General features: G+C 33.9%; 1 protein-coding gene and 1 pseudogene across 3 annotated transcripts in view; both read right to left on the bottom strand.

Annotated features, from left to right (window-relative positions):
- The window catches only part of LOC145297688 (metabotropic glycine receptor-like), a 1,009,734-nt gene that overhangs the window by 781,417 nt on the left and 206,308 nt on the right, over nt 1-22,009 (bottom strand). The window lies entirely within an intron of this gene.
- Nucleotides 7,453-7,569, bottom strand: LOC145301586 (5S ribosomal RNA; annotated as a pseudogene).

Below are 22,009 nucleotides of genomic sequence, written 5' to 3'. Positions count from 1 at the left end.
CTTGTTCAGATCAGCTATTGAGAATACAAAAAACTATATGAGGAAACGTAGTCTCGAATCGATGTAAGTTTCGTGAAAATTTAACAATGTTTTGTCGCATATGTATCTTTATGTCCCTACAAATATGCAATTTTTATTATAGTTTTTTTTTGCGAATCACTACAAGGACACAATCTTTTATAGCATATAGAGTATTGTGTTTAAAGAGGTTTCTCATACAAGCGTCTACGCATGTTATTAACAGCGTTCCGTCGTCCTTCACAAATGGAATATTCCGTGTATGCATTTCCTGAGGTTTTGTTCATGTTTGAAATCGTTAAAGAAATGCTTCTAATGGAAAAGTCATTGACTTCTTTCCCCTTTCAAACTACAAGTGTTGAAGTTATTCCATTTCAGAAAGTTGTCAAAGTATTGATATGCCAGGCGTAATATTATTATTTTTTTAAGTGTGACCACGTTTCTGTGTTAGCGGCTTTGTCCGTCAGTAACAGGTTAGCCTGTTCTTCTTGGTTTGGCATTTTGTAAGGCTAGAGTAAGAAACATGCTCTTTTAATGTAAGGCAAACACGGCTCCCAAAAATGTGGTTTTCTGACTTGGAGAAAAAAAAATGGCCTTAATCTAAAAGAATTTATCCTATTTTTATTTTTCTGAAAATTGATGGTAAACATTGCTCAATAAAAATATATCTTTATATAAAAATGGCGATAGATGAGTAACAGTTAACGCAAAAAGGAAGCGCACATAAATTGAGGAAGTGTTGAATTTCGGTTTAGTTTATGTAATAATTTGTGACAAAAATAATTAACTTTTAACGTCTTTTCTGAGATTTCGCCTTCGCTGTCAATATCTGGCGTTATCGTTTTTTACGTCCACGTCTCTTTATTAGAGGCTTTGTCCGTCCGTAGACAATTTGGATTGTTTATTTACTTGCCTACCAACGAGGGCAAAGTATAAAAACAAGGGAAATATAACTCATAAAAATAGGTATTCTGGATTGAGACAAAAAGAAACAAAATTTTTCAGTGTAGAAGGATTTATCTTGTAAAATTTCTGTTGTGCGAAAATGAATGACGACTAGCACTAGTGTAAAAAATATTACATATAATATCTATAACATGTCATCTATATTGTCATATCTATAACACGCCATATCTATAACACGTCATATCTATAACATGTCATATCTATAACACGTCATATCTATAACACGTCATATCTATAACACGTCATATCTATAACACGTCATATCTATATTGTCGGTGGTTGTGATGAAATGTAGGTTAATGAGAAAAGGAGACGCACGCACATGACTTTTCTCAGGTCGAAATTGCTAACCAACTAATGACATACTTTTCTGCTATTATTATGAATCCCTTCAAACTCTCCGTTTCAGTTTACACTGGCAATATAACCATAGTTTAAAATATGCTAATATTAACCAAAATGTTGCCGTTGTATTTCTGCTGTGCTTAAAAGAATGAGAACATTCACTGATGTATAAAAGTAAATTGATAAATTCTCCTTGTCGGTGGCGGCGAATGAGTGCGGTTTAATGAGGAAAGTGAATGTACAAGAATTGACAGATTGGTTTTCCCAGACATGATCACCAATCAACTAAATACTTAATTTGCACTTTTTTTATATGACAATTTGCGACAAAAAATTATTCACCTCTAAACATTCATTTTCATTTCGATATAGCCACGTCGCTAGAGCGTTTATTTAGTGCTAAGACATATATATGTCTTAATCTGACATTATTTTTAATAGTATCAACTTGGAAAGGGGTTGGAATCGATCAATAATTAATTATTTCATGGCAATTGACCATGCTTTATTTGTTTCATGTGACCATGCTTTATTTGTTTCATGTGACCATGCTTTATTTGTTTCGTCCATCAAGCATGTCCTCTTTCTTCCGACTGAATACGTGTTTGTTTAAAGTACGTTTCATCGCTATAAAAAACTGGAATTTTATTGAGATTAGTATTATTTCTTAATTTATTTATTTCGAATTATTATCCTCATATTTTAGTTGATATTTCATGATGTATCGGCCAACTATTTCTCCGGCCTTCGTCAGGTGGTTTCCGAAACGGGATAGGAACTCCGAATCTCCTAACTGCAGCCATAGCAATTACTGCCTTCCATAGTTGTTGTTGTCTTACCAAGTTTTGGCCAACTAAACCTCTGGTCGGCTTTAGGGAGGACTGAAACTGCTATCTTCAGACAATGCTCATCTTGAATCGTAGATATCCAATGTCTCCATCAACTGCGCAACAAGCCCCGCGGTAACCACCTGACGAAGGCCAGAAGAATAGTTGGGCGAAACGTCGTGAAACAACAACTAATAAAGATGAGGATAATAGTCCGCAATAAAAGAAAAATGAATTCAAAAGCTGTTCTAAAACCGATTTATTCGAAAGCCTAATCAAACTTTCCCATTAATCCAATTTAAAGAGCTTAATTACTATTCTTTTGCATAAACTATTTTAATGGATTTATATTCAGAATTATTAAGCAACATTTATTGCTTTCAATACCTTATATCAATATCATAATGATTAATTAAAACTTTATATCGAAAATAAAATATTCTCTATTGATTTTTTATAAACTAAGCGTATTTTTCTGCACATTCTGACTATTTTGTTGTATTTTAAAATGTTTTAAGTAGACATTTAAAAATATATTTCCTAAGAAAATCCCAAGAGTAAAAGATATAAACAAGATTTATTTTTAAATAACAGATCTGCATTTAAAACCACATAAGTAACAAGCTTGTACAGAACTGTCAACGTTTCGTTAGTCGCTTTGGCCTCCGTTGATGTGGGATAAGAAAACGGATTTTGGGATTTAATTTTTTGTTCGAAATATGTATGTTTCCAGTTCCGAGATGTTCTTAGATTGGGGTTTGACTGCGTTTTTATCGTAAAAGAAAAAGACGTTTTTTTGATATTTTAGATACGTAAGCATAAAATGCGGTCGACAATTATCTACAAAGAAATGTAAAAAAAAGTGAAAAAAGAAACTCTTGAAACTAAGATGCTCTTCTGTATGTGTGTGTTTTTTTACATGGGGGTCACCGCTTATCAAGGCCCGGAGGCCACTCAGGGATAAGGGTTATTACGTGTACAGTAATCAATGAGATAGTATTGTAGTAATCATTAGTATTGGAGATTTGATAGAGTGTCTTACTTAAGGAGGCGGTTTGTCAGGAATTTGTTTATGTTGGATTTGAAGACATCCAAGTTGTAGTCAGATGGGAAACAGGCAAACGGAAGAGAGTTCCACAATCGTGCACTTCTGAGAAAGAAGCTCTGCTCATGGAATGTACGTTTGGATTTAGGCACAGATAAAGAGTGGGGAAAATTATTGACAGTAGTTTCAGCCAGACGGGTGTTTCTCGTGAAAGATTGGCGAAGGGGGGCGAGAGATTGGTGCTCAGACGAGCACTTGCCATGGAAATAACGATAAACCAAAGACAGGCATGTGTGCATTTCTATCCTCTTCTTACTGAAACATGTTGTTTTATTTTGAATTAAAAACCAATCAAAAAGCAAATTCCTGACATTAAATGAACACCAGAATCTTGGAGACTAATATTAGAAGAAAGTGTTTAATAATTGCTGAAACTACGTGAAATGTTTTTAGTGTTACTTTTATTACGTGTTTGAAGCGAATATTGTCACCTATTTAGAAACAGTTGAATTAACTACATATAAAAAGCAATAATCATGGATTGAAGATTAGAATAATCGTAAGATTGCAACACAAGTAACGGTAAAAACATTTTATAAATAATTGATATAACATATCTTTGGAGGATAAAGTTTAGGACAAACAAATTAACCACATGGTCACGTGGTGTAACAGAAGATAACGTTCGTGTAAAAGTTCTAATCGACAATGATGGTCGGAGGTTCAATCCTTACTACAGTCGAAATCGAATTAACAATTTAGTAGGGGATGATCATATATCTTCCTTCCAGTTCCTTTCACACACTCTTTTCACACTTTACTGTAATATTCACGGAAAGTGCTCGATTTGTTAAAGAGAGCAAGGTGAGTCCGGAACCACCAGGACACGATGATGTCATAATCCCCTGCTGACCGATATATTCATGGTGCCTGAATCAGTCGGTATCACCGGTGAAATGCGTCATGATGACGTCATGATGACGTCAATCGCCAGGGGAACTGACCCTTATGTCACTTATATTTTGATGAATGGAAATGGAAAAGTTGGTCAGAACAAAACCAGCCGAAAACAATAAACAAATGATTTGACAGAAAGAAGGTTATAAGGTTATATTGACAATATGAAAGGATAAACGACATAGTCGAAACAGAGAGTCGGAGGCACACACAGAGTTTTGGCTGACGAGAGATTTCTGCAACCCACCATCCTCCCCCCAACCTCTGGTGTGTGGTTGTCACTTTTATTTTGATGAGTGCAAAATAAACAAAGACATTTTGAAATAGTAGAAAGTGTCACTTGTATTCTTTGAAAACGAAATGAATTTTTCGTCGATGCAACCGAGAAAACTGATAATCACATAATCATTTATTTGCAAGAGATTGAACTGATATATATTATCTCCACCATCACAAAACATTAACAGAAACGAACCTAGTTACAACTGTACTGTGTTAATGAAACGTATCTGTAGAATGTAAAACGTAGCTGTAGAATGTAAAACGACGGGACTCCTTTTGTTGTTGACTGCAGCATGGCCATCTTCAAGTCCTACATCAACAAATTCTTGGTGATTCGTTTTCTTAAATAATAAAATACTAATTTTTCTACCATACGTTACAATCCTTTTTTAAATTCACCCTTGTCCTTTCGTCCGTTCGTTTGTCCGCACTTTTATCAATAACTACGCCTTGGAATTTTTGGAAATTTTGCACAAACATTAAACATGATATGAGTAGAAAGTAACAGAACAGATTTTCCAGGAAACCTCCTATTGCCCTCCTCCTAGGAGCGTCGAGTAAAAATGGCTAAAATTGACACTTTTGTGCTTATTAAAAGACGTTTATGCCTTGGATGTTTATAAAACTTTCTGAAAAGTTGTAACTAACTGATTTCTATATAATTTTGTTCGTCTATACTTCGCAATAACTCTTGGTTGTTCCCCAGGGGCTCTTTTAGGGCTAATAAAAACATTCCATTTTGGAGACTATTTTACTATATTTGTCCAAAATTTTATGTATGTCTATTTAGCAGTTTTGCATGATGCCGAACTCAAATTTAAATATGTTAGCACCTTGGGTACTTTTGGGGCTTAATGGGTGGGCAAATGATGTACTTAGTCATTTCCTTTTTTTGCATGGTGCAGAACTCAAATTTATATATGTTAAGGCCTAAAACTGCACGGTTTGTTCATTTTCACCAGGATTTGACCCCCCCCTGGGAACTTTTGGGGCGAAAAGAGGGGAGGAAAATACTGAACTTAGTCATTTTTTTCTTATGCCCCTTTCACTGTGCTTCTACTTCTTTTTAATATTGTTCATCATGCAAGCGACAATCTTCTAAACGTTTAGTCTCGTGTATGTTTTTTTTAGTTCTGATAAAGGATGATTCATTAATATATAAAACCCATCAATTGACATGTCTACCTAGTCATGAATAGGAGTAATGACCAACGAGGATTATTAAAAAAAAGAGTTCGGTTCGAAATTCAGTAGAGACTTCCAAGTTTCAAGTTCTAATATTAGGTTTCATGTTCAAAATAGATGCATCACAAATTTGTCTGAGATCACATCACTTAAAACATGTATACAATAGCCAAGACGTGATTAATAATTCGAATAAAGCTAAATCAAACCGCTTATCTATTATCGATCAAGAATTCAGAACCATCTCGTATTTTGATTGTTTTTTTTTTCAAGGACTAACACACAGGATATTTCGAGAAAACAATTATCTTGGAAAGGAATATACTCTTAACATGATACCTCGTGTTTTTTCCTACTTTGTTACGTTATTCTGACACATACGCTATTAGACTCGAGAATTGTATAACTTTAATAAAAAAAACAGGGGGTAGAGAGAAAGAGATATAGATAGGGTGGAGGCAAATAGAGAAAAATGACGAAGAGAGGGGGAAGTTTATATATAGAGGGACACATAAATAGTCAGATCGAAAATATATAGACAGAAAAATATAGATGGAGATATAGAGGGAGGCCGATATCTCGTGTTTTCCTAATTTGCTGAATCTTTCTAACACTCACACTATATGGCTCCAGGATTGTACGATTTCGGTAGAGATATATATATTAGGAGAAAGAGAGAGAGAGAGAGAGAGAGAGAGAGAGAGAGATAAGAGGAAGAAAAAGAAAGGGAGGAAGGAGAAAACAGAAAGGGATATAATTAGGATGGAATGAAATATAGAATACGGTTTGGGCATAGTAAAAAAATATGTTTTTTGTTTTTTTACACAGTGGTCACCACTTATCAAGGCCCGGAAGCCACTCAGGGATAAGGGTTATTACAAGTACATTACGTTAGTGTGGAGATTTGATGAAGTGTTTACTTAAGGGGGCGGTTCATTAGGAATTTGTTAACGTTGGACTTGAACACATCCAAGTTGCAGTCAGGTGGGAAGAAGGCAGACGGAACAGAGTTCCACAGGCGTGCAGTTCTAAGAAATGTACAGAGGAGATAGATAGATAGAGATATATAGAGAGGACTATAGAGGGAGGCAGATATATACATTGATAGGTAGGGAGCGAAAGTGTAAGAGGGTTGAGAGTCGTAGAGTAAGTGAGAGATAGAGAAAAGTAGAGATAGGGAAAAGTAGAGATAAGAGGCGAAGAAAAACATTTATAGAGAAGGTTGGTTGGTTGTTTTTGTTTTATGGCATATCAAACCTTTTCAGGTTATTTAATGCTGAATCCAAAGATTTTGAAGAAAAAGTTTTTAATAGAATATATTTGCTTTCATCAAGTCGTTTCTATTTAACCCATATTTGGGAGTCTAACAGGTACTACCACTCCGGGTCAGAGTGGACCTGGGAGCAATGGCAATTAAAGGGTGGCTCCACACTCCCCAAAGCCCGCAAGCTGGGGCCTCACCACTGGATATAAGTTAAGGTCATATCCAGGATCTTTATAGAGAAGGAGATAAATGCATAAATAGAGCTAGAGGGAAGAGAAAAAGAGGGATAGATAAATAGAAGGGTAGAAATAGAAAACGAGTGAGAGAGGAGAGAGAGAGAGAGAGAGAGAGAGAGAGTAATGGATAGCTAGATATAGCTAGATTGTAGCTTCCTTCAGTCTTGAGCGATTATTGATATCCACTGTAAGGATACCTTCGCGTGGACTTTTTGTGGCAAGAGTTGCGCTATCTCCAACCGCACATTTCCAGAGTCGGCGCTGTTAAATACCAGGTAGAAGTGGAGGTTCAGAGCAACTGAAAACAATGCTGAGATAAGCGGAGAGCACATACAGCGCTTAGAATTCCCAAATGGTCACCTATCTGGTACTAGCCAGGCTCAACGTTGCTTAACTTCGGCGATCTGACGAGAACCGGTGTGTCAACGTGATTGTGCCGTATCTATGTCTAAATAAACAGATAGAGGGAGAGAGTACGAAGAAGATCGCGAGAGAGTTAAAGAGAGAGAGAGAAAGAGAGAGAGAGATGGTGAGGGAGAGAGAGAGAAGTGGATAGCAAGTTCTTGGTCCATGTTCAAAACATAATGCTATTCAGAAACGAAAGTCTGTGCAATTCGAGAAGATGAATAATAAATAATTACTATTTAAATAATTGTGCTTCTATTTTTAAGTCTGACAATTGTCAGTATAGATAATATGAGAGGCGTTCCAAATCGTAATGCCTGCTATTTTTTATTCCGCCTGAATGGTTCAGAAGGGATTGCGAATTGCATTTCTATGATTACAGAACTTATGCATCCATAACCTTAAAGTTTCATTTCTCAGTCGAAGATATTAACGGTGTGAGACTAAGAAAACACCCATGCACAGCCACCACTTCATCATTGAAAATGGTCGTAACTATGTACAAATATTAATTCTGGAGAACAAAAAGTCGCTCGTTTTAATTGTAACACTTCCGTTTTCGTTGACGTATAATTTTTTAGTAAAAAAATAGAAGGCATTAGATTTGAAACGACCTTCGCCTGTTTCCATTTTTAAAAAATATTTCTATTATTTTACTATTCAAATTAAATTAAGCAAATATTCGAAAATTCTCCTGCCAATATTGGCTCTGTTGTAACAAAGGACGTGACTTAAATGTTACTTTAACGGGAGTAACTTGGATAAATAAACCTTTTATGCGAAAATACATTTAGTTTATTACACTTAATAATACACAATTTAGTAGAAATTATACCCTACTCATATATAACCACATTAGAATCAAGAACTCTCACCTAATCTTTCTCAACCTCAGATGACATTTAACGTATATTAGCAGGGAGACCCTATGTTGCCAGGGATTAAATGATGATCAACTAATGTTTCACACTCTCATACTTTTATTGTCATCAAAATCAGTGAAAACGCCCATTTTTAAATTAAATCGATTGATTTGCCGCTCTCGCTGGGGAGCCCATCACGGTTTACTGGGAGGAAATTTTGTATGCTTCTCCGCAGTGACTTTGTTTACAATAAATTGCAGTCTATATTGCACGGTAGGGAACCTATTGTTGATTTTAAAAATATTTTTTATATATAATATCTTCGATTAAAGTTTAGAATGCAAAAGTCAAGTATCATGCTTCAGTTGTGCTCTAAACAGGAACATTTATTTCAAACGTACCCCTGTCATATCAAAGATCCTACTATCGTTTTTATATGCCGGGCCTTACTACTTGTCTGGTGAATGGCTAGAATTTTAGTTAAAAATGAATAAAAAAAATTAAATTTCATGGTGCAATCGTGCTTTAAGCAATAACTTTCGGTTCAAATTCGCCTCTGTAATATAAAAATACCTACTGTTGATTTTATATGTCAGGCCTTTCGGCTTGTGTGGTAATAAAACTTCTCAAGTGCAGGTATCATTTTAGGCTGTGTAAGGTGTTAACTTTGGTCCAAATCGATTATTCATTCGTTCACCGGATTATTTCGATTTTCGATTCTCGATACTTATCGAAGACATTCCGATACAAACCGTATCTAAGAACACTGCCAGACACACGACATATATTTTTGTGAAATTTCATAAAAATACGTTTAGCAGTTTTCGAGCCTATACGGAACGAACTCACACACAGAACGTTCTTTTTATATAAAAGTAGATTTACATTTTACAATGTTTAATGTTAGTTTCCTGCAGACCAGCGTATATTTCGAGATTCGATCTAGATCTGCATTTGCCAAACGTAAAAATCTTTGCACGTTGTTAAAAAGTACAATAAACAGATCTCAAGCTTGTTGTTAGTTATGGACAAAACAAGCATAATTGTTGTAATATAAAAATACCTACTGTTGAGTTTATATGTCAAGCCTTTCGGCTTGTGTGGTAATAAAACTTCTCAAGTGCAGGTATCATTTTAGGCTGTGTAATAACAAGTAATAGCAGTCGTAGTAACAATAGTCGTACTTCTCTGTTCAGTTGTATACAAATGTCGACTGTGTGCTACTGTTAATATATTACAAACAGATAAAAAAATCATATCTATTAATATTTTTCTGTAGCGAATCATCCCCCGTTCACGTTTTCCAACAAATGTTTTTTTTTTCTGAAGAGGGCGGTAGAAAACCCACCCGGATCTCTAAAATTTGCATCTCCCCCATCTAGTCTTTTAAACTAAATAGGGTCAAAGTGAGAAAGAGACTAATTATATTCCTTTCTTTTCTGGAAAGCTACTTCCTGTTTCTTTGACATCGCTTCCTGTGAAGTAACCTCGGCATCATATAATTACAGTTGTCTTGAGAAATGCTTAACTATCAATTCGTAAACTTATACCTCAATGTTTTCTTAACGTGATGATAAAACACTATTCATTAAACTCAACTTGACGTCATGCCCCCCATCGTCTTTTCTGAATTTTGTAAGTTATATTCTCTGTATTATTGTGTACTACCCAGTGTGCTGTAATCTTTTGTACTAGTTCTGGCCATGTCGTCGTCTCTTACAATCGCAACTGCTGAGAGGGCGAACACTGGCTTAAAAGTAAAAACAAACAAACAAAAACAAAAACCGCTGATGCCCATATTATAGTTGTCTTTCAAGACCATCACTGGCGATAGGTAAAACACACACGATCCCCTCCGAGTAACAAACTGTCATCAAATGTCTTAAACTGCAAACTGTTCATAAACTAATTCTAATTTTATTGACTTGGGGATCGAAAATTCTGAAAATCTCGTCGTGGTCTCAGATTGATCGAAAAGAAGGAAATGACTTGTTCACTCAGATACTTTCATGACTATTCGAAAACTGACCACTTACCATGAGGTTTCTTATCGTCTTAAGAATCCAAAAATCCTCGGCGCTCCTTATCATCATTGTACTAACCCCACTTCCTATAATGAATCATTGTTCCTCCTTCTTTTTGATGAATCACTTATTAACACTCTGGGGGACGTCCATACTTTAAAATTCTTTCATGCAGGCATTCATCGCAATCAGCTGAGTAATTATCTTGTCGTTTTATCCGCAGTTTTTTTTTGAAACACAGAATTTCCAAGCACTTCTAATTTTTCATATTTTTTTGTAATGTGTTGAACGGCTTAAACGGTGCAATTATAATTAATTTTTACAGTTAATATTTTCTTTTATTAAAGTCAAGCGTAGCCAAATCCATTCATATGATATAAAATATTAATTAATTCCATTCAAGTTTCTTACATTCTATCAAATCTCAGAGAACTAAAATCAGGACAGAAACTGTAGGAATAAGTTAGGAGGTTTAAGATTCCAAAAACGTTCTTCATTTTTATAAGAAGAGACGTTGCTGGACTTTTTCATAATCTATTGCTATTTCTATAGAAATTTCAGGACTGATCTTTAATATCTGCTCATAACATATCCACATCAAGTAATATGCTTTCCTTAGATTTACTTATATTTCACGTATTGAACGAACATTGCTGCCTGATTCGACCTAATATATCATAGTCTGAAGATACATCTCATAAGCAATAATTGTGAACAGTAGAGCAAAACAACGGTAAATAAGATAATAGCAATAGTAAAAACAATAAGACTTAATATTAAACATCTAGAAAAGATTAGTTTTAAGGCTGCTAAATATCATACTAGAATTACAGACTTCGCCACATGACATAAAAGCATCGCTTAAAAATTGGTTCTTAGCGACTATTCACACCTTACTACAGTCAAAATCGAATTCACAACATAGTCTTACAATCAGAACAGAAATGAACTTTCATTTCGTCCCCGTATGCTTGGCATCGAGTTTAATTACGATCAAACAATGTCTTTTCAAGAAATTGACTTTTGTTGAAAATGTTATGGAACTGCTCAATGCGAGCGACAACAAATCTTCAATGTCAACAAATACACAGATAATACGATTTTATTCGTTCCTTTCATTATTTTAAATCCTTTCATGATATTCTTCATCATTCAACTGTCAATATATTTCTCTCATTTACATTCGTCCTCGAGTAGTATTTAGTCTTTATAACTGTTTATTTATTAGTAAATAAGAATATTTTTTAAAATTTGATTTTAATAATGATATTGATACCATAATTAAAATACTTCATCTAAACATTTGAGAAAATTGCGCACATTAATACGAAAGAAACGTAAACAACAAGACGATCACTTGTATTTGACCCAATATTGGAAATCAACGCACTTTGCACTTACTACGCGTGTATCAGTTCGTGAAGAATCTTCTAGCATATCAGTCTACTGTCAAGAAGCCGTTGATTTGCCGCACTGATACCCTGATCTAATCCTAAATGAACTTATTTTCTGGGGATTTTGTAAAGGATAAAATTTTCGCACGCAAGTAATGCACTATTGACATCATGATTTAATTTCTATTGGCGTGTAAAAACCTTTGTATGCAGTGTATGTTATGGGTGTCAGCTATTGATTGGAGACGTTTCTTCATACTGACGCTAAACAGAGTAGCCGTGAGCTCAACTCTGATCTTGGTTTTTACATCTATTTGCTCCTTTCGTTTATTTGTATAATAGCAGGAATACTCAGAATTTCCCGGGACCATAAACAACTAAATATGTTAAATAGTCTGTCATATTTGTCGGTTGAAATTTCTCTTATTCTTTATAGTTTTATCTTTTTTCTCTGTTGTGATCTGCTTAATTTGTTTCTTTACACGCTGAGTTCATTGTAAATTATCTAGTATACAACACAAAAGATATTAAGAGTTATTCTACTGGACAATGTGGCATTCAAACAACTTGATCTACAAAATGAGATTGAACACTTTGACATTAAAATACACTACCTATAAAATGTAATACTGTATTAGTACTATATTGCTTACGGAAATTCTGAGGTTATTTGTCTGTAGTGTACAACCTTAAAACTAAGCCCATTGCAGTTATTGCTTGTAGGCAAAGTAGCGTTTACATATACCTCTTCAATCTATGATATTTAACACCAAATTATTAATTGTATTGCTTCAAAGTAATGCTGGGTTTGTTGGTTAATATACAATACTATAACGAAACCCGTAGCGTCGTAACAGACTTGCTCCATCAAGTATACTTAGCAGTTTATGATTGAATGTAGCATGTACCAAATGTGATACGGTATTAGTATATTTATTAATCCTGAGATACACCAAATTTCTTGTTTAGTATATGATACTTTAACAATGTTTTGTGTTGGCTACCTTCGTATTTTTTTGTATACTGCATTTACATGTTACATTATGCGACTCGTTATTTGAGTGGAGTCAGATATTACATTAGAAGAGAGAAGTCTAGAATATCACGTGACATCCAGGCGGCGAGTTCTCTTTGCTAGTGAGACTTCAAGCAGCATAGATGTGTCCTGACTACCGTCCCCTATTTGACGAAGAGCACACAATGTAAGTAGATCATCTATCTATCTATCTATCTATCTATCTACCTACCTATCTATCTATCTATCCCTTTCATGCAAGTATCCACCTCATGCGTATAAAAGGAATTCTCTCCGATATTTTATGAGACATGAACCAACATAATCTATCGAAGGTGAATGCTACACCAGATTCAAGCAGCATAGATGTGTCCTGACTACTGTCCCCTATTTGACGAAGAGCACACAATGTAATTAGATCTATCGGGACAAGCTATCCATATATCTATCTATCTATCTATCTATCTATCTCATGCAAGTGTCCATCTCATGCGTATAAAAGGAAATTCTCTCTGATGTTTTATGTGACATGAACCACCATAACATATCCAAGGTGAATGCTACACCAGGAATAAGAAAATGCTATTCATTCTACATTTATTATTGCTATTTACTAATACATGTTTGACTCATACAATTATGATAACTTGGATATCAAAATGAAGCTGGGAATAAATCCACTCATGTAAGGATGTGATTCTTCAAACCTTATTATATGAAGCTATAATACAGGGTGAGTAACAAGAAACGGATGTTTTTACAACACTCCTTGCTCTTCTTGTGCAAGGGATAAGGTGTGAGGAAGGTAGTTATTAAACCTGTTTAATTTCTGGTTATTTTTTTATCTTTTACCTTAAATTTTGTTTTAGTTTGTTATTGATTTTGAATTTCTTTTCTTTTCAGTTCATATCCGCTATGCTACTGTGGAGTAGTGAACATCGTGTGTTTGCTTATGACACTTATGTGAAAAATGGTGAATCAAAAATATCCGTTTCCCGTGACTCACCCTGTATGATAACCCATTGTTTTTGATTGATAATCATATTTGATGTGAAATAAGAACAATTTTTAAATGCATGAAAATAAATAATTTTAAAAAAGTGCCAAAAATTTTAAAGGAATCACATGGATAAGGTATGCGCGATTATCAGAAATAAGGATAATACAAAAACGTGTTTGAAATAATCGTTAATCGTCAAAGATATAATATAATGTCTACCTAATATTGTGGTTCCAGTTTAAACTTCTTTTTTTTGTGGTCGCAAAAATAGCATCATACGCATTTTACCGACTTGCTTGATCCAGTTGTTCGCATTGGTTTCCACAATTCTTTCTAGAATCATATACTCAAAGAAAGAACCACGTGAGGATTATTAAACTCCACCCCAAAGCAACACAATAGAACTGACATGTTTCGAACTTGACACAACAGTGTTTCATTCCATGGAAACATCCACTTAACCACTGACGAATATCGCCTAAACTGATAACATTCTCTATTCTTAGAAAGAGTTTTATTCATTTGCGATCTGTTACCCCTAGTCGACAGTTTCTTCAAGTGGTTTGAAGTAGACAACTCTAATTCTTAGAAAAAATCACATAAAGAAAGTTAAATAGACGCTGTCATTTAGAAAACCGGCTTCATTAACTTTACACGTAAAAAATCTGTCGGCTACCGTGACTTTCAAAATTACTGATTTTTTTCCAATACTTTTTATTGCACGTAAATGTCTACCATTGTACGCCTTTTTATATATAAGTAGCAATCCTTTGAAGCAATGAATATTTTCTTTTTTGTGTAGAGATGAACTTTCTGTCTTTAAACTCGATTAGAAACAATCTTAAATGTTCTTAAAATCAATTAGTGTATTTTTCGCAATAGGAATCCGATGCAAGTACATTTAACTTCCGGCTACAACATAGCGTTCAACTAAAAGAGTTCAATACATTTCAAAGTTCGTTATTCCCTGCTTTGTGTAGTCAGATATTACAGACCTGAATACAACCGTCTGTGTTGTGCGTGACAAACATTGTTTCACTTTATTTCTGACGTTTTTGGCTTAGCAAATGTTGCAAAGGACTGACAGCTAAGCCGACATCAATGTAGTAATCAACCGATATCTTAATCCTCCTCGCCTCCAAATAAAAAAAAAAATAACATGGTCCACAGTTCTGTACTGGTTTCCAAGTGCGAAACGTGTTGCAGAAAATATTCAGAACAAAGGAAGAAACGTTTTGATTTTGAGTTTACAATTTATTTGAACATGGTAGCCAAAAAAATTCACTTAAGGATTTTTAACTTGAATAGATTTATCATTCTGTAGAATTCTTTAATGGAATTTTAACATAATATGACGAGCCCAATTGAGATTATTTTCGAAAAAATAATTTCTTTTGAAAGAATGAAAAGAATCTGGTTTCCATTTTTTTAAGCAACCTTTCTTGTTGTTCTTCTATCTACAAGAACACTCCCCATCAACAAATTTGAGACTCTACAGGAATTAAGTCGGGAAATAAATTCGTAATAGATCATACAATGCGTCATGATTAAGGTATTGCAAAGAACACACATTTTTTATGCTGAGCATGGAAACCTTTTAAAGTGGGTTATATTCCATAAATAAATAATTTTACTTTTTTCTTCTTTGCAAACAAATTGTTATTATCCTCGTCACATTATATTGATCCTCCATTAATATACTTTAAAAAAGAATCGATTCAGGTTAAAAAATCTCTCAGTGTTCACTCAATAACTTCTACAGCCACTGATTATATATATACATATATATATATATATATATATATATATATATATATATATATATATATATATATATATATAGAGAGAGAGAGAGAGAGAGAGAGGAGTTAAAAGATAGGAATGAAATCTATTCTTTATAAGACTTATTGTGATAATGCAAAGCGCAACAAATTGATTTGGAGCTTATATAAAGTATCAATAAAATAAGAAATTAACAATATATATATATATTAATATATATATATATATATATATATATATATATAGAGAGAGAGAGAGAGAGAGAGAGCGAGAGCGAGAGCGAGAGAGAGAGAGATTTATTCCTTTATTCAAGAGTTATGATGTATCAATTAGGGGGGTGTATGATAAGAGTTCCTACTTATTCTACATTCTAATTGATTTAGTACATATTTTTATATTGTAATTTTCTTATTTTATTGATACTCTCTCTTTCTCTCTCTCACTATATATATATATACATATTTTATTTTATTACCGTTTTATCTGTTTAGTTACACATGTTTCCGCTACTGAATCGTATTAGCGATCCAGTAACTTCGTCACACCTAGTGAGACGTCTGACGAAGTTACTGGATCGTTGATACGATTCGGCAGTAGAAACTTGTGTAACTAAACATATAAAACGGTAATAAAATAAAAAAAATATATATTTGCCCTGCAATAGTATTGAGTACCTTTTTCAAGTTTTCATTATTTACCAGTTTTGCTATATATATATATATATATATATATATATATATATATATATATATATATAACGTACAGGGAGCAATCTCACATGAATTCATTACGAGACAGGTAATCGAACGTGAGCATAGTCATCAGAAAGAAAAGCTTTCCAAATCTTAAAGTCGTTATTTCGATGGTACATTTACGAGGGTTTGAAATTATTTGTTAAAACAAAGAGCAAATATGACATGAATTTATGAAAGTAACATAATGTAAATAGTTTCCATTTTCAACTTCAAAAATTCGTGCAATTTTCCCCAACGCCTATAACGAATTATAGGATCACTCACTTTCGATTGAATATCTCGACTTAATTTCCGATACTTTCATAATGTTCTATGGAATATCAGGTTTCTTCATGTAAACCTTTTCTTTGAGATGCTCTTACAAGAAAAAGTCAGAGCTAATCAATCTGGGGAACATGACCGCTAATTAACATGGCCAATGTTTACATTTTTTTTGTTATTTTCTGCATACAAATCACCATTGTCTTGAATACTAAAATTCCATGGAGGTACCATAAAATTTCTAGAATTTATTCAACGTAGTACACCGCATAAGTTAGAGTGTTTGTTCAATTTATTTATCTGTTTACGAGTTCATCGTAGGATTATGAATGTGATTCCTCTCGAAAAATATCGATTATAGTACCATATGACATAACTATTATGATTATAGTACCGTATGACATATCTATTTTGATTATAGTACCGTATGACATATCTATTTTGATTATAGTACCGTATGACATATCTATTTTGATTATAGTACCGCATGACATATCTATTTTGATTATAGTACCGTATGACATATCTATTTTGATTATAGTACCGTATGACATATCTATTTTGATTATAGTACCGCATGACATATCTATTTTGATTATAGTACCGTATGACATATCTATTTTGATTATAGTACCGCATGACATATCTATTTTGATTATAGTACCGTATGACATATCTATTTTGATTATAGTACCGTATGACATAACTATGATCATCTTGATCAATGTTTCTATAACATTATCGTCGTTCAACATTTCTACGTTCAACATTTCTACCCGTGAAATACCATTTCTAAGTTCAACATTTCTACGTTCAACATTTCTACGTTCAACATTTCTACCCGTGAAAAGAAACAGTTGAGTCTGATGAGTATCAATTCCATTCAGAATCATTCTGCTTACTTATGAGAAGATCAGCAATGTCCGTTCAAATTTTCGAATTGAGATCAAACAAATATTCTTTCACGTCAATGACTGAAACTTGCAAGACTAGTCCAGATTAAAGTGACGCTTATGCGTACAAAATATAATTGTCATTTTATTATCAATTGAGGGGGTCACCAATACGTAGTACTAACAACAACATTTAATCAAACATATTGTAGAATGTACGTCGGCAGTAAAGCTTTACATGTTAAAATAGAATAATAAGTGCCATTTTATGAAAAATACAAAGCATTTATAGTTACAGATAAAATCGCTATATTAATGTTATTATATATATTAAGATATATGAATATATATGTATATAAGATATCAAGAAGGGTGTGATTAGTTGGAACAGGAAAGATGGCAAAAACGAATGTTTTAGTATCAGTTATATTTGATAAGCGTTGATGTCAGGGTATGTTTCTAGCCTGTAACATTTTATAAAATACGTAACCGAATGTTAATTAATTAAATAACACTTATTTTTTTCGAAAAAGTATGTTTTAATAATCTCTGTGTATTGGCGTGCCTCAATTTTTTTTTATGGTTTTAAAATTATGTTCCGTTTTTCAGGATTGTGTTCGCATGGAATCATTCTCATCCAGTCAAAGAACGAAATAATAGAATAATATTTCATTATATTTAACAACGTGCTACAACAATCTAACTGACGAACCAGAATAAAATATGGATGTTGAAGGAAGAACACAATCACAAAGTCAAGAAAGAAACTCATTTAAACAGTGAGTTTTTTCGAAACAATTTAACTAATACATTATTGTCAAATACAGAGTTATGTCGCTATTAAGATTGCGTTCGTATCAAATATATTAGATATAATACCTCACGTGTTGCTGTAATTTGTCTTTCCGTCTGATAAACTCATCCTGAGATGAGAATTATGTCCTGTCAAGTATAGGCGATTAAGAAAACATGTACACATAAAAATAATCAAATAGAGATAAAACATAAAAAAATATAAAATAAAGCAATATACAACCGTCTCACACAAGACAACGGAATATAAAACCCATCTCTCAATACAGCGAAAAAAAATGTTATTACTTAGGTTTGGATTCGATTGATTTGGTTTCTCTTTTGTTGCATAGTAACCATTTTTATAACATTGCATGCCAAAACACCATTATTTAACTGTTTTACCGGCATGCTGTAGAATATGAGATGTCATGTTTTAACTGTTTCAAAAACATTCTGCAACACCCTTTTTTTTTTTCTTTAGCCGACAAATTACTATGAAAGTCTGAAAAATACGATATCACACCATCTCCTCGGGGTGGGGGCGGTGTCTCTTTTTGTTCACCTTCCAAACATTGTTCTAAGAATATCTAGCTCACACTGATTGCTGATATTTTTGTACGTCGTTAGTCAGGCAGACTTTTCGATACCAACGCTCTAATCCCCACTTAGCAATAATTGAAATAAGGGACTCAAGTTGTGAGGAAGCACCATGCTATGACAAACTTCTTGGGATGATTTTCACTCCTGGCCTAAAATAGAAAAACAAAATATCCGTTCCCAGAATCGTTGAAAAAACGTTTAGATCATTCTACCGCTCCAGAAAGTATTTCACTCCCGACGTAATCCTCTACACATGCAAGAGTGAAAGACATCCCAAGATGGAGTACGGACGCCACGCATAGAGAGAAGCTGCTAAGAATATTTCTTACCTGCGTTGACAGGATACAAAACGTTCCAATCTATTAGGCGATGACCATTTCGCCTCCCTACCTTCACTTTCTTACAGGTGAGACGTTGCTAGTATATCACTTCTGTATCATTACTTTTATAGTAGGTTCTCGACTGAGCTTCAATTTATGGCTCCCTTGTAAAACCTTTACAACAAATCATCTCAACAACTGTACACAATTTCCCTAACTCTGTATCTGTGTATAAAACTAAACGAAAATTCCATGACCAAAGCTTCTTTCCAAGAACTGTCCCTCTATGGAACACAATACCGTGGTGCTGCTTCCAAGCCGATGTAAATAAGTTTTTGTTGAGGCGCCATTTTATAAAATTTCCACCATTACTGATCATCATAATGTTATCTCATCACTAACCTAACACTCATTAACCCTTATCCTAGAGTGGTCTTTTGGCCTGGATAAGCGGTGTCCTCAAGTATAGGAGCCATTTTTTTTTATTAAAATGTCAATTCTAGTGCGGTGTGATAACTCTAATGTTGTGCGATAACTGTATATAACTAATTAATAATAAATATTTCTTGAATGATGTAAGCTTACTCTACCGTGTTCGAAAACTACTCACACCTAACACTATGCTGAATCTCTACAAATGCACCATTTACACATACGTGGAGTATTGTTGCCACATTTAGCGTGGTGCACTTACCCATAGTTTCTCATTCTTAGACAACGTCAAAAAATCCTCCAATATAATCTCGCACTATCCACTCAGCTCCAATCTATGTCATCGCTGAATTTTTTGATCTTAGTGCCTATTTTACAAATACTTTAATTAAATGAGTGCTGACGGAATACGTGCATACCCGCGACCAAACCAACATGCAGGAAAATATCACCCCTTTACTGTAGAGATCTCTAAATTCCGGAAATATTTGTACTTTACTAATTTTTCCATCGAACTGCTGGACACTGAAATTCTTTCCCTGTTTACTGCATAACTGTAGCAATTTACATGTAATGTGAACTAACATTTAGCTGCTTAATCCATTCATAGTGTCCTAAGTAGACATGGTCGCAAATCGTAACCGTTTAAGCTCAAGTGTCAATATGTCTTGTCTGGGGTGAATACTTGCAGCTTTTGTACAATAGGATAAATCGTTTGGAGTAAAACCGAGCATCATTTTGTTGAAAGCTGCTCCTCAAGTGGATAATATAATTTGTAAAATTCAGCTGTTTGTTATACCCTTTTGAATATTGAAGATTCAATCCTCAGTGCGGACGCGATCAAAATACAATTGCGAATTACTTAGGATTTTTACTCAGTCATAGCTAATGGAATTATAACATGCTACCCATAGATTAATTAAAGCGTTCTGTTGCGGATTCCGTGCAGATTCTAGATTTTAACAAGAAGTTTCCAGATTTCGACAAGATACACCTGAAGAAGGCCGTAGGTTACATCAATCTAAACGCTGTACGAATGACTTTAATATGAGAATAGTAGTCTGAATGATTCAAATAATACGAACTATCATTTCTTATCTAAAAAAAAGAAGAAAAATCAAAGCATAACACAACTTTGTATCCATCGTTTTTTTTACTATAAAATAAAATTAAATATGGTTTGACATTTGTACTCACCCCTGATAGGAGTGGCCATTAATACCAATTTACAAAGTGTGAGTGCGTTATAGACTCAATAAATATTGGACTCAGTTTATTGATTTCATTATAAAACGTATTTGGTCTTAAATAATGTAAGTTCAGAATCGGGCATGATTATTGCTAAGTTTGTAGTGATTTGGCCTAGAGAGCAGCGTTCGGAATCAATAAGCAAAAAGCAATTTTTCACATAAAATGTAGACAAAATAATGTAAAGACAATTCTTCGTTGGAAGCAATCATTCCGAGAAGAGTCAGAAATAGACAGGGCAAATAATTTCAAAAGAGGTAAAAACTGAAAAGAATATACAATACAATCGCAGACGCCCTCTATTTGAACGACACCCTACACTTTCAGTTGTCTGCAATAACATATAAAAACAGGGGGAAAAACATAGCGGGAAAGAAAATATGTTTTGAAATTGTTTCGTTTGTATATTTTTGAGAATGTCAAAGTCAATAATGGTAAAGTTGAGGTAGATATTTGCTATTTTTTCTATAACTATGGGAATACGCATGTTAAGATGGATAAAATTAATTCAACAAACATGGCAGTTTTTTAACTAATTTTGTTTCTTTCTTATGCTGATCGAAAACAACTTATAATGATACTAAACTTTATGTCTGTGTAAAAGAGTGCGGCCGTATGTATACAAATACATACGAAGTGCGAAATTATGTCACCGTAAGAATAAAGAAAAAATTATGTCACTGCAAGGATAAAGAAAAAAACTATAAAAAGAACACGTGCACGTTTATGAGCACGTTCGAGAGCACGGTGGAGATCACGTTCAAGAAGTGCATGACTTTTGAAAGGTCAGAGTATATGAATAGGATCATGTGAGAGAAAACCGCCACGTTTTATTCGGGAAAGTAATCCGAAATAAATGGCGTCGTTACAAAAGAAAAAGTCAGTTATTTTTTTTACAATGGAATCACCACATTTCAATGTCCGAAGGCAATTCAGAGATAAGGGTTTATTTATGTAAGGTGATAGTTTAGTAAACGTTGATGGTGTAGATTGGGTAGAATGTGGATTATTAAAGGGGACTTCTCTACAACAACTTGTTCACATTGGACTTGAAAGCTACCATATTGTAATCGGCCGTGAATCTAGCAAATAAAACA

This window comes from Euprymna scolopes, chromosome 18 (genome assembly GCF_053919585.1).
Source record: "Euprymna scolopes isolate OS-2025 chromosome 18, ASM5391958v1, whole genome shotgun sequence".
Lineage (NCBI taxonomy): Eukaryota > Metazoa > Mollusca > Cephalopoda > Sepiida > Sepiolidae > Euprymna > Euprymna scolopes.
This window is presented reverse-complemented; position numbering and strand designations above follow the sequence as displayed.